We start from the raw sequence: 13,611 nt of genomic DNA, 5'->3' as shown, positions 1-13,611 counted from the left end.
AGCAAGAGGCAAATTTTACTTCAAGAGTCTGACACTGAATCTTTCTGAATTACCACCACCACCTTTACCCTGCCCACAGATCCCACAGACCCCCTCCAGTTCCCTCTGGGAGAACTGGGCCAGTCTTACACCTCCCACCACGCTCCTCTGCAAGGAGGAACAGCCAATATTCTTCTGTCATAATGATCATCTCTCCAAATTAAATCCAAGATGAAGGATTTAAAAACCAGAAAATCTCACGAAAAGTGGCACTAGGGTTTGAGCAAGCTATAAATTCAGGTCACTGAGTAATGAAAGCATTTTAAAGACCATGCTCAACTACTTAGAAATCTGAAATTATTTTTACCTTTCAGGTTAGAGTCTTTAATGAGAAGCAAATTGAGAAAGCACAAGGATAATATATGATGAAAAATTAGTTATATCACTGAGAACAGCAGGGACATTTCAGAGATGCAAACAGAAATCACAGTGCTAAAACAGGGAATCATTTAACTCTCCTCTTCTGTATGTCTGTGCTCGGTTACTGCTTCTAAGTCCTGCACTTTTTGCTCAAGCCATTTCAGCAACAATACTTTGCCTTCACTGCCTTTTACCAGCCTCCTGCACACTTGACAGGCTGGTCAATTAGGGCACCAGACCACAGCTCTTGGGGCAATAGCCTGATCTCTGCATCCCCCTCAGACCCCCCATCTATCTGGGTGGTGCCCCCAGTACAGGGCCAAACGAAACCACCAGTGCCTCCAACCACAGACCTGGCAAGCTTAGCTTTATTTAATTATGTAAGTGAAGCTAAATTTCCCTCTGGAGAGGGAAGAGATATCTTCAACTTTATCTTATGAAGGGAGAAACTGAGGCAGACCCAGTCTGTGTATCTGAGATCATTCCCAACTTCATGTCTCCAGCTTTCACCCACAACCACCCTTTAGTCCTGCAGCCCTTGCATGGGGACATCCCCAGAAATATTCGGAATTAGCTATGCACTGTACCGAATCCCTTCTAATGACAATGTACTGACTAGTGCCAATACATTATCTCTCTGAATTCAGAACAAAAAATATGTCAGGAGCCACATGCCAAAACCAATTAACTTATGGAATTTGTCTGTGGTCTGAAGACACACACTATTAGAAGCCAGATGGGCTGTGCTGTTAGTCTCAGATTTATAATGAATATGTATAAATTAATGGCAATTTCATATAACATAAAGAAGAATAATGCTTCGTATGATGTCACTGCCATGTAACTAGGTTGTACTAGCCATTAAGTCTGATCAGATATAACTTTGTTTTCTTCTTATTGCTCAGTCCTCACAGGTAACCTGAGATACAGCATGCAAATATTAATCAGGGGACATATATTTGCCCAGGAGCTGCAGCAGAGACCTCTGAAGCTGCAGCATTTACAAGTGGACCTGGAAAAATATTTCAACCACAGCACAATAAATTGACTAGCTTTATTTACAACACCTTTTACTCATTCATTACCTCCTCAAGAAGGTATTAAGGAATGGATCTGTAATGCAAACAAGGCCACAAATTCCTACTGAGAGCTAAGCAGAGTCGTGTACAAGGCTGAGAGAGTGAATCCGCAGCCAAGAGAGAGTCGGTTGTCATTACTGGAGGAGTTCGCAAAGAAAAACAGAGTTTAACTCCTTTTTCCCTACTTCCGTCAGACCAGTGTCTGACAGCGTGCCACACCAGAACATCTCATAATACCAAAGGCACATGCTGGTGCATTTTGTGAACAACCCATGCAGAATGAATTGTTACCGTCATGTGCTTTATGCGCTTCTGTTCAAAATACTGTCATAACTTCTGTAAAGGACAGTATTATTTTAAGTCCTACAAATAATGTAATAATCTTCTCAAAATTTGATGTGCTGCTTCCAAAATTAAACTGTGGTCACTAGATCTCAGCAAATCGGATAGATACTATGTAGAAATGTGACATTTTTCCTATTTAAGCCATATTTGTTAGAATCTCAGATTCAGCTGTGAGGTATCAAAGTGCTTTTGTGCCTTTGCAAGTCTTTTGGAGATTTTTGCCTAAATTGTGAACTGTGTCTCAGATTCTTTGGGGAAAACATTAAAATTGAATAGTTTTCAAGATGATTTTGACCTGAAATTTATCTAGGCATTGCTAGGTCTGCTTACATGCTATGTGACAGACAAACCATAGAATGAAGTTCTCTGATTTCATCTATCTACAGTCTTCGATGGAAACACAGCTTCTTTTACTCACAAAATTACAAAAGCAGTACAAACACAGACCTTAAGCAGATTTTGCTTCATCAAAATTTAATGTGATTGATACTTAGACTACATTGATTTGTTTGAGTATCTTTTACTTCTGTCAAGCCATGATATTTTCGCCCTTGACTGAAATTTTTCAGTTGAAAGCTTTGGTGAAACTTTATATTTTATATCAAAAGACACCCCAGATTTTCTCTCTGAAGCAAACCTGATGGAGGCGTGCCCACCACCCTGCATACTGATGTCAGTATCAAATGATGAATAAAGCCTGTACCACAAATGGCAGAGCCATTCACATCCATTTGCCTTATGGTGGGAGCATCTGCCTGAATTCACATTTTCAAATTAATGTGTTATTTTTTGTACACCATTTGTTACTGATGTCACTTTGCAAAACAGCGTAGTGATTCCCAGACAGGACAAAAGCAGATGTAGTGCATTTCATATTTAATTCTACTTACATACACCAAAGTGTACTTATATAATATTAATGCAGTTTTAATATAAAAATATGCTATCACTCCTTTCCAGAAATTGTGCATAGGTTTTCAAACACTTCTTTTGGAGGAAAAACATATTATTCTGTGAAGCAGGGTTTTTTCTACCATTTTGTTTTCTAGTTTTATTTTCTTAAGATCCTTTTACCCTTTCACAAAAGGGGATTCAGTATGTGAATTCACTGTGCAGATTAACCTTATATATTGTACAAAAAAATTTTACACTAAACCAATAAATATTTCCTCACAATTGAAGCAAGTAGTGGGCTAGAAGTGTACTCCACAAATCAAGATTCAGTTCACATTATCAATGTAGAAGGGTGCCTAAGATGTAGGGTGCCTAAAAATATGATATAGCCACTTAAGTTACTTGCACAGTATGTTAAAAGACATCCTCAAGCACCCACTTAAAGTTGCTAGCCTGACAGCCGAGTCAACGCTTACGATTTTCTTGGCAGCTAATCAAAGTGGGTGGAGAAGTGAGACAGGTAAAGGACTGGACACCGTGGCAAGAGCAGAATGGAGATGAAGAGATTGAAGAGGACTCATTTGTTATTAACCCAGGTAGGTTACAGTCTCATTCCTCACTCCAATCACACTGCTGTTCTGCTTTCCTAAATAATGAGGAGAAATTAGGATGATTACGCTCCAGTAATTCCTTGATGAAGCAATTCCACTCCTGAAATGAAAAAGCAATGAGGAAAATTGAGAAAACCAAATTCCTTTTTTGTTTGTTTGTTTGTCTTTGTTTGTCTCTATTTTTCATTCTTGCAAAGTTCAATAAAAGCATAGAGCAGGGATTCATGGGTTGCAAAACCTGAACGGAGAATTGAAATGAGGTAATCTCACCCAAGACTTTGCAGTGGGAGACACATCTTCGCAAAGAAAGGGGACAGCAAATGTAATCAGAGACCTCCCAGCCTCACTTGTCTCACTGATACTGGTACCAGACTGCACAGCTTCAAGGATCTAATCTAATCTGCCTCTGCTGTACAATACACAGTGCAGAAACATAGGAAGGGGCCATCCACAAGTAGGAGAGTTGTGACAGTCCAGTTTTTAAAAACAGAATCTCTAGTTTTTAAAAAGAGAGTCTCATATGCTCAGTATTGCATACAATGGGAGTGCGAGCACCTTAATTGTTATTTTAATCCTGTGTACCTAGAGTTGATCCTTTCAAAAAGTATTCCTGGAAGTCTACAGTGAAGTTGTAGACCAAACTTGCACACACCTGAGGTAGGGGTGCTCCCACAGCCCACCCTCGGTGAGCACCTCAGGGGACCCACACAACTTGGGAGGAGAGCTTTGTGGCACTCGGGGCCTGTGCAGGGAGGGGGTATGCGTGCATCTGTGTGTGCGTGCAACTGTGTGTGCATGCATGTGTGTGCGCAGGTGAGATTAGACCTCCATCGGATTTACTACAGAAGGGCCTTTACAAGTTTGTAGGCGTTTCCTAATGTTTTATAAGTGTTTATTATTGTAGTTTATCTGTTACATTTCTGATACTGATCCTGAATGTATATTTCACTGAGTTGCTGGTTAATTATGTCCCATTAAGATATCAATAAATCACTGCAATCCTGAGTTAGTGTTCTGAACTCAGCATTTCTTTCCCTGTGATAGTCCAGTGTCATTATGTTCTTTTATCACACAGGAAGGTCTCATTATTTGCCAGTGAACACTGAGAATTTCTGATATCCATGCCTTTCCCATCTTCAGTGTATGAAAAATAACTGAAATAAAAGACAAAAGTGTTTATATACTAATTTACAAATAACATTTCTAGATGTTATTCATGCAAATAAACCCCCAATCATTAGCAGTTAATCTGAACAGATCAAAGAGCAGGTCATTGCAAATCTGCTTTCACTAGTTCTTAAGCCATCTGCATATTGATAGGTGAGAGGTCTACGGTTTGGGGGTTTTTTTCTCAGCTAATATTTTTCAATATTCATTATATAAAAATGAGCAAAAATAATGCTGCATTATTTTTATGGATTCATAATTACTTTGTCAGGAGAAGAAAGTCCTCCTCCTCCAAATCAGACAAGGATAACAGTGCTGTAATTTTCTTCTTTGGAATTCTTCACAGAGGGAACACCTTTTTCGTGGTGGTTCATGTGTTGATAAGGTTCCTGCATGGGAGGTAGACCAGTTTGTTCCTAGAGTGGCAAGTACTTAGGCAAGATACTCCAACTCTGTTGTCTGTTATTAAAAAGAAGGGTCTTTTCAGTGTCCTCCTGTGCTTAGATTACTATGGTTTTGGAACCTGTGATCACTTCTTGCTACATGCGCGTATAGTATTTAACACAGTAGGGACCCTAGAGTTTGCCTGTTACCTAAAAATTGGTTCTAAACAATTCACTCCAGTAATTCTCCCTGTTTCTCAGGTGAAAAACACACGATCACAGACAAAGCCGCTGTTCCAAGGCTCCTCCGTTGGCCATGCATCAACAAACAAGACCTGCTGTGTTTCACAAGCAAGAGTGATCTCTCTGACAAAGCTTGAACAAAAAGTATTCGTGATAAGGCACAGCGTCACACGAACTCACAGAGAAGACAAACAGCTGCTCCCATGCGATTTCAGTACCCATGTCATTACACTTTCTCTTTTCATCAGTTCTTAGGAGCTTATATTCATTCTGCAGCTACCATTTTTGAGCTACATTTCCAGACATCCACTATTGCCATATACCTAGCAAACTTCTTTCTTTAGCACTATTTCCAGTCCTTCTGCTGTGGGGGCTTGCACAGTTGGACACCTCTCTAGACATCTATAAAAGGATGTCTAGACAAGCATGTATAAAGTGATGTCTAGACATCACTTTTACACTAGCCTGGCCTTCCCTGGGCCCTCACTGGTTTCAGTGGGATCACAGTAGAGTAACCAGGAAGGAAATGCAGCAACTGAGGGGGTTTTTTTGCTGCTTTGAGATCAATGGCAGCTGAAGCAGATATGACTAGCTTGTAGAAAATGTGAACTATTCTGATGCGATTTCTGGAGTTTAGGATAATAAAAGGCAAAGGAAATGTTTTTCTCTAATTATTTAGTGATACTCTGTGCTAGGTTGTTGCAACTGAACTCAATACCCTCCTGCCATGAAAACTGCCAATCACAGTTGCAGCTCATACTGAAGAGCTTAGTTCATTTATATACTCATTCAATCCCCCAGCTCAAGAGTCTGGGTTATGGTGCACAGACTTTCTGAAGAGAAATAACTAGTTTAACAGGGAAGTTGCATTATTACCTCCAATTCTGTGGGTTTTTTTCAATTCCTGTACTTAGTTAAATGAAATTTCTTTGAAGAATCAGCCTCAGTCAAAACCTACTTGTCAATGCAAATTTCCTCACAGAATCCCAACATTAAAAACTTTTTTAAAAATCAGCTAATCAACAGCAAATGCTGATATATATTTACTTTACAAGATTCTGGATGGGGATAATTGTAAAATGTTGCACTTATACTAACTCAGTTAAAACCTGAATTAGGAAATCTTACTCTGACAGATGTAACCAAGCCAGTAATAGTAGAAAAATACATATAGCTTGATCTGTAGCAAGCAGAAAGTCCTGGGTGATGGATTTTATTTGGAGGACTTACTAAGGCAACACTAGCAAAAGGGTTCTATATCAAAAAATTTTATATCAGGGTTCTTTGCCATTGTAACACTAACAGCATAATTAAGTCCGACTCCTGCCCAAGGTTTCCTACATGTACAAACACTCAGTGAGTATGAAGTATAGGATGCTTCTGGAGCATAACAGACCTGCTTTGCAGGTGCATGTCAGCTGAAGTGCACCCATTCAGTGTATCCAAGAAGTATCAGGTGTACCATGTGTGAAGGAGACGGCTGATCTCAGCACACGCTGTAGGGACGTTGTCAGACTTCCAGACAGACAGTCACACGGTGAGAGGCCAGGCAAAGAAGTACTGCACAGGGGTTTCTGTGGGGTTTCAGACCCCCAGAAATCTCTCACCCAGACATGTGGTAGCTCTAATTACATAATGGCTGATAATATTTTCCAAGTCTGAAGCCGGTGTCAGTTGACAGAAGTTCTAACTTCTAGTCCTGGATCTTGTCCCTAGGGAGCACAGGCTTTTCCATAAAGCCCTTCCAGCTTCACTCTGGTTCAGCACTGGTTTCACTGCACATTTCATTGTATATGGGGAGGATAAAATCTGTGAGGCTCCCACCACACACCAGCAAATCCTTGATGGTAAAAGTGGCTACGATTACCTGCAGATTAACCCCTGACACAAAGAAAAAAGTCGCACACTTTTCTTCTGATTCAGTGAACCGCTGGTTATTTCAAACATGACAGAATAGCTTGAACAAGCTGGAGGAAAGACCTATCTCAGTCCTGCAAGTCTTCCCTCTCTCATCAAACCTGGGCATGATGGCATGCTCCAGAGGCAGAGAGACAAGCCTATATCTTGTCCAGTAGTGAAGGAAATTTACCCAGCTCTCGCTCAACCAGGATGAGAGCCCCAGGGAGGAAACCTGTGTCTGATGTTGCCATCACCACATCACATGGCTTGCAGGATGGTTGCTGCTCTTGCCTTTCAAGCAGAGCACCAAGGGTCGAGCCCAGCTGCGTTTTCAGAGCCTACAGGCTGGTACTTTCATTGCACAGTGCAACGCTCTAATCCCCAGATGTGCTCTCTTTTAAAGGCCAGAGATTTGCAGCAATCTGTTTCACATCCCCTGGGGATGTTTCTTTTACTGAGTGGCAAAGGCAGACTTCAGCACTGCCTTCCCCTGGGGTAGCCACCCAAGTTCCCATTCCTGTCTCTTTCCTCATTCATAGCTATCATCCAAAAAGTCAGAGTCCTCCAGTAGTTCCCAATCTAATACTTCATTTCTTCCTGCAGATAGAGTAGCTATTTTTAATTTTTGCATAACAATCAGCTTATTCAGGAGTTTCATATTTACTTCATATTTGCTACTCTCTGACTCCTTTAGGGTCTGCCATTGTGCCTTTGAATTTCTGGTGAATTATACATTTAAATCCCTTCACTTGTTCTTATAATACGTTCTTTTCCTTTCTAGTCACCACCTTTTTCTGTGTCATGCTGTTTCCTGAAATTTCTTTCTGGACTGCTAAATGACTTTGCTTTTCTAATGACTAGACCAGTGTTAAGGTCCTTTCTTAATCCATTATTTTCTGATTGCAGCCACTGATTTTTCTGATGTTCAGCACAATCAGCACAAAATATTTTAGCAGCCTCCCACAATAATCCGAATAGTAAGGGACATGCATCCTTAGGTTTCACTTCATAACACCTACAATCATCTGGAAACATCTATATTATATCACCCATTGCTCTGTGAACTGGAGGGACACTCTTCTTCCACAGGGAAGTGCCTAAAACCCTAAAACCACTTACCTTTTTAACATCGCTATTTTCTTTCTTCCTTTTATCCAGCCTGTTTCCCTTTTGTTCTACTCTCAAACATTGTGCATAATAATATTCACCACCAGTCACATAAATTACAGAGTCTTTTTGCAAGTCTGACAGGAGTATTCTGAAAGATTGCTTCACAGAAGGAAAAAAAACAACTAGTCTGTTTTATACCACCCTGCTCTCTGCCTTCCAGTAGAATTTTTATAAAAATTAAAATATTGTGGTGCCTTGTAGGGAGACATAAGCCAGGACTCCTTCCTATTTCCTTCTGGTAATTGTTTTTCCATTCAAACCTAGATAATCCATTCATTCTTTTTAAGGTTTTTAAAACAAAAACCAAACCCACTTTTTCTAGCAAGATCCCTAAACATATGAGCACCCACATAAACAGCAATAGGTAACCTTTCTCATATAAATCATTCACAGCTACTGAACCATGCAATAACTGGGAGGCCAGCCTTGCAGCAGACCACCATAGCCACTGAGGCACCACCACCTCCCTGGCCCTGGGGCTCCTCTGCCATACTCCCCAGTGACCTCCCCTACTCAACTCTTACGTTGTTACAGCCCTTCGAACCCAAACTTAACACTTTTCCCTCTGCACCCTTTTCTCCTGGGAACTATTTCCGTTCATTCTTATAATGATTGGGGTTTGGGGTGCGTGGTTCTTTTCTTAAATCTTTATTAGCCAAGATGGCTAGAAGAACACTTGTGTGGGTATCCCAATAGAGATACTGCCTGGGTTTTTGACACTGACAAGACTTCAGCACATTCCCAGAAACAATAATTTAAGTTCTGGGGGAATTTAGCATAAAAATCTTAAGACTTCAGGCAGCAGAAGAATAAGGTATTGATGTCCTAAATTTTGAGCTACATCCTGTCAAGGCCCCATTCAATTGTGAGATGTGTCCCACTCCTTTTGCATAACTAACCATTAAGCTTCATGAACTCAAGATGCTCCCTCATGCTTCCCTGACATCAACATCAGGCGTAGAAACTTGGTTGTCTGAAAGTGAACAGAAGTATGCAAGAAAACTTGTTTTCCACTTTATTAATGCTGTTTTAGAAAGACAAGTCAAGGCAAGAAGGAAGAAAATTCAGACTCTTTTTCTTTGGGGGTATTGCAAATTATCTCTTATTCCAATTTCTGCTACAGACACCATCACTGTGCTATGGAGATAGTACTGTGCACCACCCTGTGTAAACAAGTTGTAGGACATAGAGAAGATAATCTACCAGAAAAATCCAGCTTTGTGACTATTCAGAAATACTACTATCACGTGATTGAAGGCTATTATTTTTTGTTTGGTTTTGGAGGAAATGTTTTGCAGGTTATTACTTGGGGACATTTTAGTGATGTTACTGCAAGTTTAGAAGATTTTTCAATGAAAAATTGTAAGTTTTCTTTCTAGAAGCCCAAATGTTCTCTGCTACCATTGCTAAGATTTGTATCTTGTCTGTACAGTGCAGACAAAAATGGACGACCCTTCAGGGAATCTTTATGTTGGTCTGTTGTTTGCCATGCAAACAAAGATTATACTGACAAAAAGAATCATTTAATGGAGTGAGCTTTCTTTATTAGTGGATATATTACCTTATACCATTGCCTATATATTACCTTATATATATACTTTTATATATCACCTTACATATGCAACTTTATATTACCTTTTATTACCTTACCACAGAGAAGACAGTTAAACTTCAGTTTGGATCATGAATTTGGTAAAGTATGGTGTCCTGCGGAAAGGAATGCAATGACCATCCTTCCTTCCTGCCCACAGCGAGTAGCAGTTCCTGGTGAGACAATCAGTCATGTATTGCTGAGTCCAGAGTGTGCATGCCAATATTCATTACTGTCAAAAGTTTCTGAAATTGTGTCTAGGTTATCAGAGAATTTTAAGACAGGGGGAAGAAAAATTTAGGCATCACAATTGGGAGTAATGACAGCTAGACAAGAGATCAGTTTGGACATATTCATTATCTTTCAAGAGAATAACAAAAATTAGAAATGTATTTATGGAGAGCAAGACTGTGTCTTGTTTTATGCCTACATGCAGTGGACAAATCTGGTGGACACACATTTCATACCTGCCAAGCATTGCAATGTGTACAGGACTACTGCAGTCTTCTCTCTTCCTTGGGGAGCCAAAAGAACAAATCTTCCTGGGAGGTTTTGATCATGTGTTCAAGCACTTAAAGCACTCAGTGAACCTAAAATTACAGTGACATTTTGTTCATCGATAGTTGTCTCGGCTCAATATTATTAACACTATGATATTCAAAGCACTTCTGACAATAAACGTCATAATTGCTGGTAGCTTTTTAATGGTGGATCCACTGCCTCATTTGTCAGCATAGATACTAACTTGGATAGCCTGGCAGCATCCTAGTGCGTTTAGAAAAGGAAAGAATACCAAGGCATCTGTGTAATCAAGAATGATGGTCTTATATTGCAGGAGGGCTACTATTCCAGCCAGTTTGCTAAAGACTGGATTGAGAGCGCAGCTCTGTGTTTGCTTACCCGATGAACATCTGCACAGAAATCTGATGTCGTGGTTTGCCAGGAGTTGTTACTGGAAGAGAGCTGAAATATTTAGCAGTTTGATCAGTCTGTTTCTCTGCCCCAAGGAGTGTATGGAAGAGTGTCAGTTCTTGTTATTTCAGCTACAGTTCTTGTATATCCTTATGTAGGTGCTGATTTGGCAATTCAGACAAACTCCCACGTAGCTTAAATAAGGTGCTGATTTGGCAGTTCAGACAATCTCATACATATCTCAGATGGGACCCTGAGAATCTCCTAAAGTTTACTGATGCTTAAAAGCTTAGCTGCCAGTAGAAGTTTTTAGGAAAAAACTCTCTTCCCACAAAAGCCACTGGCAATTTTGCCACAAAATTCAATCAGCAGAAAAATGAAAACTATCTTTGGAGGTTTATATTTCTGTGTGGCCTTACATTATCTAGATCAATGATGTTTGTTTCTGATTTAAGTCACTGAGAAGGGTCTGCATACATCAAAAGGTTATTTGCTTATTCAATTGCATGTATATTTTTGGTGGATGAATCCTGAAGAAACACCACTTTTGGCTTCTTTCTCTCACTTAGAATCAAACAGGAATAACCTGGACCTCTCCAGACAAATTTCATGCATGTAGCTGCACTGAAATCTTGACTACCAAGCCACTGTACCTAAATATATCTCAGAAAGAAACCTGTAAGGTTATAGGTAGGATTCAATGCAATGCCACAACAAAAAGTTATTGTCAAGCAAGAAAGCTGATCAAATGCCCACAAGTGCTGGGTGTGTGCCTGGATCTACTCCTGCTGTCAGCACATGGGTCCTGAGCCTCTCAAAATGATTCAGGGCTGTGGGAAAATATATCCTTGGGCTGAGGAGCCACACGAGCCAGCGATCCTAGGAAGTAATGCAGAGGGAACCTTATTTCACAGACTAGCCATGTGGTTTCCCTGCAATGCTCTCGCTGCGGTTATTACTCACTGCTGTGCTTGTCAGTTTCCTCATTTCTGAAATGTAAAATGTTCTTTTTTTCTTTTCTTTTTCTTTCTTTCTTTCTCTTTCTCTCTTTATTTTTTTTTCTTTCTCTCTATTTCACTCTTCTTTCTTCCTTTCTTTCTCTTTCTTTTTCTTTCTTTTTTCTTTCTTCCTTTCTTTCTCTCTTTCTTTCTTTCTCTTTCTTTCTTTCGTTTCTCTCTTTCTTTCTTTCCCCAAAATATGCATCTCTGATCCAAAAAGACATATTTTCAAACTGCTTAGCAGTTGCCAATTCAAAATGAGGCATTTCAGTGAATGGGAACAATGCCTGCTGATACAATGTTAGGATCAAAAGTGATCAAGTACTCATCAAACATCAGCTTTTGGAGTAACAAAAAGATCTTTGGTTGAGACCAGTGTATGAGCTTGAAAATGCTCTATGTTTCTGAGCAGAGTAAGGTTTATGCTTTCTCATGTGGCCACGGTGAACAAAGTGAAATTTTTTCGGATGGGTACCTTGGTATAGGTATAGCTTCTCTCTAAAATTTTCCAGGTTTGGACAGCTGTGACAGCACTAACTCTGTGGCATGGCTTTGGATTTACTCTGATGTAGCAAGACCCTTCCCTTGTTCAAAATAATTCATAATTAACAAACCACTGTGTAAGCTGGCAACAGGAGGTGATACCCATAGAGCAGAGACAACAAGGGGTTCCGTGTGGAAGGAAGGTCACATCACTTTCCTTGCAGTGCTACAGACACACACACAGAAACAATGATCTGAAAGTCAAGTCCAGATCTTGTGATTCATAACCCACTGCAGCTTATTTAAGACTTCCATCTACAGGCTTTAATGATATCCAAATGTTATTCTTTTCTTTAACGAAAACCTCACCTGGCATCACGACCATTTCCCACCTCTGCTGTAGAAGTGGCTCCTTCCTTAGTTGCCCGATACCAATTCTCATCTTTCAGTTTCCTGGACAGATCAGCAACAGCCAGAGTGAGAAATTACAAGCCTTTTAACTGTGTGCAACAATGACAGCAGTCTCCAGCCCCTCCTTTTCTCTTTAAATGCACAAACATGAAAGCTAATGGAGAGATGGAGGTGAAATCGCTCTGTCATTTACAGCTCAGTATTGTATCTGGAAATGTCTTTTGCTCTTTATGTACCTTTTTATGAATCAGTGTAAGTACTCTCCAGCTAGAAATATGCATGTACTGTTACAAAACACATATACTGTAATTTTCAAAGGAAAGAGCAATGGGGTAAAATATTTGCATTTTTCCATTTTATCATGCTTTTTCCCACCTACCTTGAAGTTATTTCTTTCCAACCTGGAACACCAAAGTATAAAAAAAAGAGAAGCTGGTAAAAACAGTCCTTAGAAATCATCACCTAGAAACAGGCAGCTTACAAAACACTTCTCCCTTTCCTCATTCAGGGAAAGGAAGATAGTAAGTATGCAATGCCTTTCTGCTTCCTCATACTGTGAGAGCTTGGAAAAACCTATAACCTAAAGCAGTCAAGAAGCTGCTCAAACTGTGGGGGAAAGCTGGCCAGGACCAGATTATTGCATTTGCAAAGATTGCTTGAAAACCTTTCTCACTCTTCACACTCCTAAATGAATGGAGAAAGGCATCTGCTTCAAGTCCTGCAACATAAGCACCTGAATACTCAAAATCCCAGGTGAGACTCATCCTGTACTTACCTGTATTTGTATATTCTTACTGAACCACAAGCAAGCATCTCCCATATTGGAGGAAGAATATGACTTCTCAGCACATTTCTGGCACTTATGAAAACATGAATGATCCAAAGAATCATCCATCATGAATAAACCATCATGAATGCCAAAGAATTTGTATAAATTTCATTTTATTCATCACACATACAAGATATAGATAGTGGACACAGCAGGTTTCTGGACAGCTTTAGAAATTAGGAACCTCCAACTCTAAG

Source organism: Ciconia boyciana, chromosome 4 (genome assembly GCF_034638445.1).
Source record: "Ciconia boyciana chromosome 4, ASM3463844v1, whole genome shotgun sequence".
In the NCBI taxonomy this organism is placed as follows: Eukaryota; Metazoa; Chordata; class Aves; order Ciconiiformes; family Ciconiidae; genus Ciconia; species Ciconia boyciana.
Note: the sequence above shows the minus strand (reverse complement) of the source record.